The 12893-nt window shown below is 40.1% G+C and overlaps 2 protein-coding genes across 5 annotated transcripts in view; one reads left to right on the top strand and one right to left on the bottom strand.

The window, feature by feature from the left end:
* The window catches only part of moto (minamoto), a 58868-nt gene that overhangs the window by 13084 nt on the left and 32891 nt on the right, over window positions 1-12893 (top strand). The window contains exons 3-4 of the mRNA XM_059638636.1: window positions 4213-4361; window positions 12387-12491. The gene's annotated coding sequence lies outside the window, so the exon portion shown is untranslated. The remainder of the gene's footprint in view (window positions 1-4212; window positions 4362-12386; window positions 12492-12893) is intronic.
* ccdc43 (coiled-coil domain containing 43) overlaps window positions 8803-12893 on the bottom strand; it is a 60167-nt gene continuing 56076 nt past the window's right edge. For all 4 annotated transcript variants that reach the window (XR_007250406.2, XR_007250404.2, XR_009442828.1 and 1 more), the window contains one exon: window positions 8803-8982. The gene's annotated coding sequence lies outside the window, so the exon portion shown is untranslated. The remainder of the gene's footprint in view (window positions 8983-12893) is intronic.

The following is a 12893-nucleotide window of genomic DNA, read 5'->3' as shown; positions in this document are numbered from 1 at the left end:
TCAAAAGTGAACTTGAATGAGGAGATACAAGTGCATGTAAGAAAGGCAGAACATAATTATGGGTGACTTTAATCTTCATGTGGATGGGGATAATCAAATTGGCAGACATAGCCATGAGGAAGAATTCATAATGTATTTGGAAAAGATTTCTGGAACAATGTGTTATGGATCCAATGTAGGATCAGACTCTTTTAGGTCTGGTTATATCTATTTAGGTGAGTTTGATAAACTATCAGTATAAAACTTCCCGTAGAAAAAAAGTGACCATATATTCTACCAGTGGTAGAATTTAGCATTCAGATTGAGATGAAAAACTTGGGTCAGAAACAACTGTGCTGAGCTTAAATAAGAGTCATTAGAAAGGAATGAGGGCAGAGTTGAGAGAAATAGTACCAGGCCCCTAGGATATTATAGGGTGGTGACAAAGATAGTAGATGCAGTGGTGGTAGTCTTCCAAGAATCCTTAGAATTTGGAAAAGTCCTGGAGAATTGGAAGACTGCCAATAGAAAACCTTTTATTCAAAGGGAAGGAGGTAAAAGAACAAGCAGCTGTAGGTCATGTAGCTTACCATTTGTTACTGGGGAAATATTAGAGTCAGTCATAAAGGATATTATAGCAGATCATTTGGAAATGCATAAAATCAAACAGAATCAACATAGCTTCATGAAAGGAAAATTACGTCTGAAAATTTATTCGTTTTTTTTGAGGAGATTACAAACAAGCCAGATAAAGGGGAACCATTGGATGGAACATATTTGGAGTACTGTTTTTGATCAGGTATGTTTGGCTACTTAACAAGATAAGAGCCTATTGTGTTGGGGGTAATAGAATTGATGAAGAATTGGCTAATTAATAGAAGACAGAACTGGAATAGGGTGGGCTTTTCAGGACTGAACCCTGTAAATAATGGATTGTTACAGTGATCAGTGCTGGGGCCACAATTATTTACAAATATATATTAATGATGTGAAGGTCAGAAGCAAACATACTATTGCCAAGCTTGCAGTGACACAAAAGTAAGTGAGAAAATGGGAGATGACAATAACACGAGGTCTGCAGAGAGATGTAGATTGGTTAAATACTTTGGCAAAAACTTGTCAGATGTGAAACAATGTGGGAAAATGTGAGGTTATGTATACTGGCATTGGAAGCTGTCGGGACAAGGTTTACTAGGTTGATCTTGGGTGTGGAGTTGTTGTCTTATGAGAAAAGTTTGAGTAGGTTGCGCTTGTACTAATTGGCGCTTAGAACAATGAGAGGTGAAGCATAAGATTCTTATGGGTCTTGCAAGGATATATGGTGAGCGGTTGCTACTCCCTAATGAGAAATGAGGGCCAAAAGGCATAGTCACAGAGTAAGCGTGTAATTTGAGTAAAACTTCACCCATTTTAAAACAACTGAGGGTGATTTTCTTCTCTGAAGGTAGTGAATGTTTCGAATTCTTTACTGTGGAGGACTGTAGAAGCCAAACTTGTGTTCAAGACTGAGATGTTTTAATTCGTAAGGAAATAATCAAGGGTTATGAGGAAAAAACAAGTGGAGTTGAGGTTTATCTGATCAGCCACAGTATCGTTGAATGACAGAACAGACACATTGAGCCGAATGACCTATTTCTGCTGCTATTTCTTTATGGTCTTATGAGTACGGAATGCACCTTTCAAACTGGATTGAGAGTAAGTTGCAGTCTTAAGTCCATTTGTGTGATAACCCCATGTGAAATTGTTAATTAATTGCCTCGTAGAGTTTGTGGAGTATGTGTTCCTTAGGTAACAGGCAATAGTCGTGTCCTGCTGGAACTCATCAACTGAGCCCTATGGGCTCTTGTGGCATAGTGGTTCTGCCCCTACCTCTGTTCCAGGAGACCTTCAAGTTCCACTTGTTCCGGACCTGCATCATAACTTACCTGAACAGGTTGTTTTTAAAACACCAAAAAACAATAAAGCAGACTCTGGGCTTTTATGGTGCAGTGATAGTGTTCCTACCTCTGAGCCAAGAGACTCAGGTTCAGAGGTGTTTGATAGCAACTTTGAAAAAGTTGATTAGAACAAAAAATAAAGAACTGTCTGTCTCAAACTGAGGCAAGCCTTTTCATGCTATGAGTAGTGGCTCTACTTTCAACAATAAATGATGTTCCTTTTTAGTTGGGATTTCTGAATTATTACTGTTCACAAGTTGAAACACAACACAGGACAATGTAAAGTAGCCATTTTTAAGTATAGAAAAGGTTCGTGTGCTGGATCCTCAAAATTACCCCCGTTTGGGATCGCATTTGTAAGTACAACGTTCATAAATTGGCAAGCACCTGTGTTACTGTTTGACTAGTTGCACATTCAAAGATAGATGATATCTACATATCATGAATATATGAACTTATGAAATAGGAGTTGAAGTAGACTGTTCATTTCTGGAAGCTTACTGTGCCATTCATTAATTTAATGGCTGATCTGTTTGTTTCAGATGGGAGGAGACAGCCCAGTGATGTTATTGCCTGACTGTTAATCCAGACACCCAGATGACGTTCTGGGGACCTGAGTTCGAATCCTGTCATGGCAGATGGTGGAATTTGAATTCAATAAATATCTGGAATTAAGAGTATTCTGTGAATCAATTGTTTGAAAAACCTGTCTGATTCACGAATACCCTTTTCAGGAAGGAAACTACCATCCTTACCTAGTCTGGCCTACATATGTCTCCAGAGCCATAGCAATATGGTTGACTCTTAACTGCCTTCTGTGCAATCAGGGATGGGTAATAAATGCCTGAAGAAAAAAATTGCATCTAGCCCAATAACCCTACCTAATAAGATTCTGTCTACTTCTATCTTAAAAATATAATGACCCTGCCTCCTCAACGTGCTGAGTCAGTGTTCTGCAGTCATACAGCTCCTAGAGAGAGAACTTTTCTCCTTTTCCTCTATCCTGAAAAGGTGACCCCTAAATTTGAAACAGTGCTTCCAGTTCTGGACTCACCACAAAAGGGAACATCCTATTCGTGACCTTGACATTTAGGATCTTGCACACTTCAATCAAATCACCTGTAACTTCTCTAAAATCAAGTGGAAATTCGACCAACCTGTGCAACCTAACCTGGTGAGATGACTGATTCATTCAAATGTCAATCTAGTGAACCCGCTCTAATACATTTACATCCTTTCGTAAATAAGGAGACCATAACTGTACTTGGTGTTCAAGATGTGGAGCCTCATCATTGCCCTGTATAACTGTCCTTACTTTAATGTTCATTTTTACCCATTATAGAGGAGAGCATCCCATAAGCTTCTTTAATTGTGCTGTACCTGAACACTAACTTTTGTCTCATGCACTGGAGCTCTTAAACCCCTCTGCACCTTGGAGTTCGGCAATCATTCTCCATTTAAGTAACACACTTTTTATTTTTTATTTATTCTTCCTGCTAAAGTGAAAACGTCAAATTTTTCTTGATTATACTCCACTTGTCAGATTTTTGCTTATTCACCAAATCAATCTATATTCTTAGACAACTTCTTCTTCTTGTACTCGTCATAAAATACTTTCTTAACCATCTGTGCGTAATCTACAATTTTAGCTATCATTCCTGGACTTTCCTTATCTAAACCATTGTAACTTGTAAAAAGTTGAGATTCCAGCACAGACCCTTGCGAAACTCCATTTCTCACATCCTGAAGTATGTTTTACTGTCTATTCAATCTACACCTTCAGAAAATTATCCCATTTTCTTTTTGAAAAGTTTTTTTTAAAATTGTATTGCTACAGGGAAGTGGGACTAGGAAAGTTTCTCTCTATCACTCTTCCAGCATAAAAACCAAATGCTAAATGGTTACAGCACAGACTTGGGTCATTCGATGAAATTGTAGTTTTGAGATTCAAACCTGTCAATTTTTTTTTAGTTTATTCATAAAATGTGAACATTGCTTACAGTGCTAGCATTTGTTGCTGATTTCTTTATGGGTTTAAATGTTACACTTTATATGCTATTGTGAAGCACCTTGGAAGGTTTTCTTAAGTTGAGCTGCTTTATAAATATTTAGTTATTTTGTACATTTACTAAAGTTATTCTATGTTACTGAATGGACAGATTTCATGATTTGAACCAGCTATGTATGGAGAATCAAATATGTTTTGAAACAGTCTTAGGAGGACTAATATATTTATAATCTTGATCATTGCATTTCAATAATGTTAAGACTTTTCATCTTGCAACTGAATTCTCAGGTACCTCAATATGAAGAAAATATAGATTCACATCAGTCCTACACTGCATCAGCGTCAACCACTGCTGATTCTTCCTTGTTCTATGTTCCTTGGTCAACATCTGGAGATGATTATAAGCAACTTGCTGCGTCTCAAAACAACCCTAACCGGTATGTGAATGATCTATTTCCACAATTAAATGATATAAAGAAAAGCCCAGTGCTTAGATATTTTCATGTTTTAAGGTCTTTTATTTTTACCACGAGTGTCAAAAGTAATCACTTGCTGGGAGGCCATTATTCTACACAAAACAATTAGTTTAATCCCCAGAGCTTTATTTACCAAATCAGTTGTTTTTTCTACTTAAGATAAATCAACTTTATTTTTAAAATGGGATATGCTTGTACATGTGATCATTTTCTTACGTTTTGCAATGTTGCATTTCTGCCTTATTGCCACTAGAATGATTTTCAAATAAGTTACGTGAAACAGATGCAGAATATTTCACACTGTTTATTCAGTGAGATAAATATTAACATTACAATCAGAGTAGAGTGGCACTGAAACATGAGAATATTGTAAATAGGATTTTTTTTTTCATTACTTGATTAAACTAATACTGGAATGAATATCATGATCATAGAACATATGAATCCATGATCAGGGTACAAAAACTCATTCACAAAACTGGGGTGGAAGATGAAGTATTTGGATAAGAGTGAGGTTATCCACTTTTGGAGCAAAAACAGGAATGTGGTTTGTTGTTTGAATGGAAGTTACTTTGAGAAAGGGCAAGGTATAGTGCGACCTTGGTATCCTCGTACACCACTTGCTGAAGGTGAAGAGCAGCAGGCAGTAAAGAAAGTAAATGGTATGTTGACCTTCATAGTGAGAGGATTTGAGTACAGGAGCAAAGATGTGTTGTTGCATTTGTACAGGCCCTTGGTGAGATCACACCTGGATAATTGCGTGTCCTTGAAGTCTCCTCTGAGGATGGATGTTTTGGCAATGGACAGGGTGCCACAAAGGTTTACCATACTGATTCCTGGAAAGTCAGGACTGCTGCTTGAAAAGAAACCAGATCAATTAGGGCTATATTCATTGGAGTTTAGAAGAATGAGGGGGATCTCTTTAGAAATCTTTAAAATTCTAACTGGATTAGACAAGTAAATGCAGAGTAAACAGGTGTCTAGAATTGTTGAAGGTTGCAGGAACAGCAACTCATATTCCGCCTGGGAACCCTGCAGCCATATGGTATCAATGTGGACTTCACCAGTTTCAAAATCTCCCCTTCCCCTACTGCATCCCTCAACCAGCCCAGTTCGTCCCCTCCCCCCACTGCACCACACAACCAGCCCAGCTCTTCCCCCCCCCCCCCACCCACTGCATCCCAAAACCAGTCCAACCTGTCTCTGCCTCCCTAACCGGTTCTTCCTCTCACCCATCCCTTCCTCCCACCCCAAGCCGCACCCCCCGCTACCTACTAACCTCATCCCACCTCCTTGACCTGTCCGTCTTCCCTGGACTGACCTATCCCCTCCCTACCTCCCCACCTACACTCTCTCCACCTATCTTCTTTACTCTCCATCTTCGGTCCGCCTCCCCCTCTCTCCCTATTTATTCCAGTTCCCTCTCCCCAACCCCCTCTCTGATGAAGGGTCTAGGCCCGAAACGTCAGCTTTTGTGCTCCTGAGATGCTGCTTGGCCTGCTGTGTTCATCCAGCCTCACATTTTATTGTCTAGAATTGTTACCAGTTTAAGGATACGGGGTGGGCTGTTTAGGTTTCAGATGAGAAGGAATTTCTTCACCCAAAGAGTGATGAGCTTGTGGAATTCTCTGCAACTGAAAGCAATTGAGATCAATATGTCAAATGTTTTCACGAGGGAGATAGATTTAGTTCTCGGAGCTAAAGGGATTAAAGGATACTTGGAGAAAACAGGAACTGGATACTGAGTTGAATGATTAGCCATGATTAAAGTGAATGGCAGAGGATGCCCAAGGACAGAATGGCCTGCTTCTATTTTGTATGTCCAGATAGCTTTTAAGTTGATAGAATCATAAAATGTAGCATTCAGGCCATCAAGTCCACAGTGATCCTCAAAAGAGCATCCCACCCCTTACCCTAATCCTGTAACCCTGCAAGCCCTTGGCTAATCCGCTTACCCATTGTAGTCAGGGATGTGTAGGTTAATTTAGCTTGGCCAGTTCACCTAACCTGCACATTTCTGGACTGTATGAGGAAACTGGACCACCTGGATGAAACCCATGCAGACTTGTAGAATGTGCAAACTCCACATAAGCAGTCGCCTGAAGATGAAATTGAACCCGAGTCCCTAGTACTGTAAGGCAGTGGTAATAACCACTGCGTTTCCCCAGTGGGTAACGTTAAAAATTAGCACAATGAATAGAGACACAAAATGAATTCTGCACTAGTGTGACTTCCCTCCCCTTTTAATGGGCAAGTGAAGATCCTACTGCATGACATTAGTACACATAAGCTTGCCCCATTGGCTTTCCAGGACACTATCCCCACACCATGACAATGTACTTCTTGAATGGTAAGAAGTGTTTGCTCGATAAGTCCCTTGGACATGGAAACACTGGTGAGAAGAATGGTATGTTTTAAGGAATCTTTCAGGATCAAGTTAAAGAGGGTCGGAGATTGGAGTTGGTGCCAGTGAGTGCAGCTTTACTGCTGTCTCTCGTGGTGCTCTTCCATGTGCTCTTTGCTGGCTTTTGACTCTTCATATGTAGACACCATGTCTGTCTGGTTAGGCTAAAGGAGAGAAATCGGGGACAGTCCCAGGAAATCCAGGATGGTTGCTCATGCTGTACAGAATTGGACAAGATCATGATACACCAGTTAGATAGCTGATGTTACAATGTATCCTGCCCACCTATGCTTGGACTACGTGCACCCTTTCCATTTCCACCATTTCCATTTTAATGTATATAGAGCTGAAATTTTGGTGCAATACACCTTTTCATTGATTCAAGTTGGACATATTGGGCACTTCATAAAAGAGTAAGGCACATCTCCTTTACCTCATGTTTGACCCTGCAGTCATGTCTTGGAGTGAGTTAGAGTTAATAGTTATGGTGTTGGTAGTAATATCAGCCACTAAGGATATTGTTTTTATGGGGTGAATTTTGAGGGCTGCAGGGAAATCAGTTGTTCAACCTTGGAGGAAGTAGTACCCCCAAATTCAAAGGAGAGGGGCATATACGTCTGTTTTTTCCTATGCCATGAATCCGAACAGATTGGTCACTTTCCCCAGCCAAACATGCTATTCCACTTTAGTGGTTAAGGTCCTTGAGTGTCAAGTAATTGGCTTAAGAGCAGGCAAATAGATTCATATCTTACTAGCCCCACCGTAACGTGGGATATGGATCAGGGATGGGAAGGCAGTGTGCTGGCCATCTGTTTATTTTACATTTGTTACCAATACTTCACATAGGGTGGATTTTAAGCCAACACCAATGTTCAAACTTTGCTGTACTGCTACTGGAAATGCCAAAGCTTTACCCTGCAAACTGTTACAACCTTAGGCATTTCTTACACACCAATGATTGGTGATTTAGGCCATAGTCTGCTTTATAATCTGTGTTAATCTCATTGCCATACCGTCTTTCGTCCTGTACAATCTCTGACACAAAGTTCAATATTTTAAGATCCAAGATTGCAGTTTTTTAGTCAAATTAATATCCAGGGCAAATAAACTCTGTTACAGATATTCTTTGCAGACATGGGGAGATTGGTTTGAGTATGGGATCATACTTGAATTTCTTGAATCTACGGGTTTCACTGAGGTAGGATTGAAGGCAGGGAAAATATTTTGGGTCTGCAAACTTAACTAAAAAGCCAATTTAGAACTCCTTTATTGGCTGTTAAGCAGTGGTAGCAGTAGTTACCTGTGAGCCAAATTTTGTGATTTCAAGTTCCACCTGCCATGGATGTGTGTTATAAAATGTCGGAAGAGGTCGATTTGAAGAAAAGGAGTACTTTTCAACCCTCAATTCTTGAATTGATGGCTATAGCACCCATTTCTGGTCTCTCAGCAACATGCTAGGGCCATTGAGGTGAGTGCACAATGGAATGAGTAGAACTGCAAGGTGTGCTACTCTGAAGAATGCTGGGCTAGTCAGAATATAGGATTTGGCACTTGAAAGTGTTATGTCATCTACCCTGATCACCTACTGTCCAAGATCCTCTTGATTCACTTACTCACGTTTGAAGGGACCACAATCTTGCTTTTGATTTCCTCAGCCATTTCCACCTTACGTGTTTTACAGAAAAGGATAGTCTTTTTACCTCTTGGGAGAACAACCTCACTGCAGCACCTCCAGGCCCACAGCAGGATCCCTGAATCATGCTGTAAACTGATGAATTAACGATCTTATTGGGACAGAATTTGTTTTATCATCCACCCTCCTTAATTTATATGTAAATTCTGAGGAAGGATGTTTAAACTATGACTCTAGGAAACAGTAACAGTCTTGGAAAAGGTGAATACTTTACTTTTCGGATACCCAACACTCAAATGGTCCTGGTGTTCTGATAGAGACTAAATTGATAAAATTCTGTCGCTTAGATGAAGACTTGCCTTGACAACTCCTTTTTATTGTGGTGCTGCTTGAAAATGTCCCTCGCATCTTGAGTGGAGTTCATTGTCCGTTCACTCTAACACCCTGGGCTGAAGGTCCTTGTAGCAGAGTAGGCCAGGTCACAGGAACCAAATGGGCTTGGCAGTAGGACAGATTCTGTGCCACTTGAGGTAAAATACAGCATTCTATAAACAATAGAGATCAAAGATCTGATTGAAGGTGGGACTTAGCTTTTAACACCTAGTTTCTGAATTTAGATTGTCGAGTCCTTGATTGGCCCATTTATATCTGAAGCAGTTTAATTATTGAAGACCGGGAGTGATTTCTGGTTTTGTTTGTCGTCAGAAAAGTTGGTACATTGGGGCATTTTTGGTTAAATTAGGTGAGCTGAATTAGACTATGAAATTTTTGCCATCCATGTGTGAAGTGGGTGGCATGTTTGGCTGGATCATTTTGTAGGTACAGTTGTAGAAATATGTTTGGTCTGATCCAAGCTTTATGCTGACAGGCAACAGACTGTGGGATCCTAGGTTATATCCAAATTTAATATTCTCACTGTATATTTGGAAGGATTATAGCATTATATCATGGAGAGGAGTAATGCAAACTGTAGTCTTTTTCATAGTTTATAGCCTAATCTCTCTAGTGTTGAAAAAGTTGTTGCTTTTTTTTGGAGTTCAAAGGCTGGGACCGCTGTTAGAGGGGGCAGATGGAGAAAAATGGCAGTTTTTAGGGATAAGAGCGTTCCCCTTATGAGGAGGCATGTGGTACTGTGCGAGGAAGCAGGCTTTTCATTGACTACAGTCTGCGACTTTGAAAGAAATTGAGGAAGTTGTTATCAGGTCTGGAAAAATGTGAAAAGGTGTACTTGATGTGATTGTGCACATAACGGAAGAAAATAAGCTCCTAGGTTGTTGATGCACCAAATATTGACACACACTTAATAAAGCATATGTAAAGTTTAAAATTGGTGACTGCTAAAAGTAAAGGTTTCCCTGCTTTGCATAGCTATTGTATATTTTGTCACAAATGTGGTGTAAATGTAGATTCATCAGAACTGCAAGGTGGAAGAACCAGGTGGATTCTTGACCATTCGTCACGTGTGTTACAGTTTGAAATGAAGCCATAACATGATTCATTATAACTATGAAATTGCTGAAAAGCTCTGCAAGAGAAGTTAAACTGGTTTCACACAAACTGGATTTTGCACATAGATCTGGATGCCATATCTTATGAAGGATATAAAGGCATTAGAGTGCAATAAAGATTGACAAGAATGGTTTCAAGGATGAGGAATTTTAGATATATAGATATGTTAGAGAAGTTGGAGTGCATTTTTATACTTGGAGAATAGTATGTTGAGGAAATTTTGTAGAGGTATTCAAAATAATGAGGCATCTGGACAACAGATGGGAAATATCATTTCATTTGTGAAAGACTGAGAACAAGAGGATACAGACTTAAAACAAGGAAGCAACTGCAATGCGAAAAGCATTTTCACTCGGCATGTAGTTGGCAACTGGAGTGTGCTGCCTGAAACCGTGATGGAGACAAGGTCAGCGGAGGCATTCAAGAGGAAATTGGACTGTTCTCTGTAAGGAATGTGCAGAGCTATGGGGATCAGGCAGGTGAGTGGCACTAGGTAGATTTGCTGCTTTGGAGAGCCAGCAGTCACAACAGACCACCCGGCCACCTCCTATGCCGTAACTGTTCTATGATTCTGAAAGTAAAATTTGTCAGTTTGGTCTTTTTTTTTGATCATGGGATTTAAGTCCCTAGCAACACTAGCATTTATTGCTCATTCTTGATTGCTTTGGAAAAGGTTATGTAGTTCATATGGTACATAGGTACTCTGTGCTGTAAGAAGAGAGTTTCAAGTTTTGACCAAGTGACCGTAGAGGAATAGTGATATAGTTTCCAAGTTATTCAGTGCATGACTTGGAGGACAACTTGCAAATGGTGGTATTCTTTGAGCCTGCTGCCTTAGCTTTTTCTTCTCAGTGATGGAGATCGCAGGTTTGGCGTGCAGTTGAAGGAGGCTGGATGAGTTGCTGCAGTGCATCTGTCTGTTATTTACGGAAGGTAGGAATGTTTATGGTGCTGCATGGGATATCAGTCAAGCATTCTGCCTTGAGACCTTTGGGAGCTGTATTGATCCAGACAAGCGGGGAGTATTCACCAGACCTCTGACTTGTGCCATTTTAGAATGTAAACAGGCTTCAAGGAGCCATAAGGTGACTCACATGTCACAGGATTTCTAACCTTTGACTTGTTTTGCAGCTGCAGTATTTATATGGCCAGCACAGTTGAGGTTCTACAGTACCAATGCCCAGGATATTGATTCCTGGGATTCACGATGTAATGCTATTGAAGATCAATAGGAATCAATTAGATTCGCTCATGCTGTAAATAGTTACGGTTTGGTACTCGCCACAAATGTCACTTGTTATTTATTAGTCTAGGCTTGAATGTTATTCAGATCTCGCAAGTGGGCATTGACTGATTTCAGTGACTGAAATCAGTCACTGAATAGCTTCGAATGATACAAAACAATGAGCAATCATCAGCAAACATCCTCAGTTCTGATGCTGTGGCAGAGGGAGTGTCATTGATAAAACGACTGACCATGGTTGGACCTAGGAAATTACCCTGAGGAACTCCTACACTGATGCCCAAGGAATGAAATGTGGTGTCCAATAACCATTACCATCTTCCTTTGTGCTAGATATGACTCCATCTAGAGGAATGATTTCTCACTGATTTCAGTTTTGCATGAGGCTCTTGATGCAACTGTCGGTCGAGGTGCGTGAATGGCAAGGTATCCACTTTCACATCACCTCTGGAATTTGGCTGTTTAGCCCACATTTGGGACAAGACTCTGAGGTGCAGTGGTGAAATCCCCCAAACTGAACATCAGTGAGCAGGTTATTGCTGAGTAGGTGTCTCTCTTAATACTGTCAACAATACCTTCTACTCTATAGTTGTCATTCGTATGTCATGGTAACGTAATAGGTAAAATCACTGAGGTCCTAGTGGACCGTAAGGCTGCATCCTCACTGAAGATGACTGGTGGTAAGTTTAACCCAACGGTCACCATGCCCTAGACAAGGGGTGAGTTTGAGAAAGTGAAGGTTTCATTGTGACCTCCGCCAGCACAGGAATTGGACCTGTGATGCTGGTGTTACTCTGCATCAAACCAGTTGTCCTCCCCAACTGAGCTAACCATCAGTTACTTCCTGAGGGTTTCTTTAGACTTCTAATTGATCTCTCAAAAGTATAACCAATTCTGTGCATGTTGAAGGAATAAAAGAGTATAGAAGATGTAATGCTGCTGACCTTTTCAAAACACTAATTACTGGGTTAAATCTACTAATATTTCTCAACTTAACTGATAAAACAATAACACTCCTTGAGATTTCAGAAGAGGCGTTCAATTTTAAAGTGGATTCAGTCTCAATCAAAACAAATTGCTTGTTTTTTATTTCCTTTGTTTTTGAATTGTGCATTGATCCTAATGATTCTGACTTGTGGATTTTAGCACAGCCGTCAAAAATTAATTGCCTTTTTGAATGATCTTCTTCTTGGATAGGTCTCAGACTGAACTGAATGATTTTGGGAGTGCTGCAGACCTGTATGGACTTGTTTCCAATATTTTAGAAGAACCCGATCAATCACAATCCTTGTTTGTTGAAGGGTATGTTCTTGTATATAAGTGTTTTGGTTAATAAATGAAATATGCCTAATCTTCATTATCAGCGGGCATTCAGGGCATGAATCTCCTGCAGATAACACAAAACCATGGATAGCACTAGAATGGAAACCCCCTGTTTGTCCTGAAAATATTTGGAAGTACCACTGAATCTGTCAGAACCTGTTATTGAGTTGGGGTCGGAGGGGTGTAGATGTCTGGGTTTGATTTCACAGTTGTGATGAGGATCAAGCGTAAACCATTGTTTGCGTGATAAGTATTTTGACCTTCTGATAGTATTGAACCCCTAGTTGTAGCTGAACAGTCTACTCTTGTCACTGTGAACTGGGCATAAGGAGATGTAGAATACTTTCTACTGACTTTTAGTCCCTTGCTGCTCTGACCAGC

Source organism: Stegostoma tigrinum, chromosome 31 (genome assembly GCF_030684315.1).
Source record: "Stegostoma tigrinum isolate sSteTig4 chromosome 31, sSteTig4.hap1, whole genome shotgun sequence".
NCBI classification, from domain to species: domain Eukaryota; kingdom Metazoa; phylum Chordata; class Chondrichthyes; order Orectolobiformes; family Stegostomatidae; genus Stegostoma; species Stegostoma tigrinum.
The sequence above is the reverse complement of the archived record's forward strand: the minus strand, read 5'-3'. Positions and strand labels throughout refer to the sequence as shown.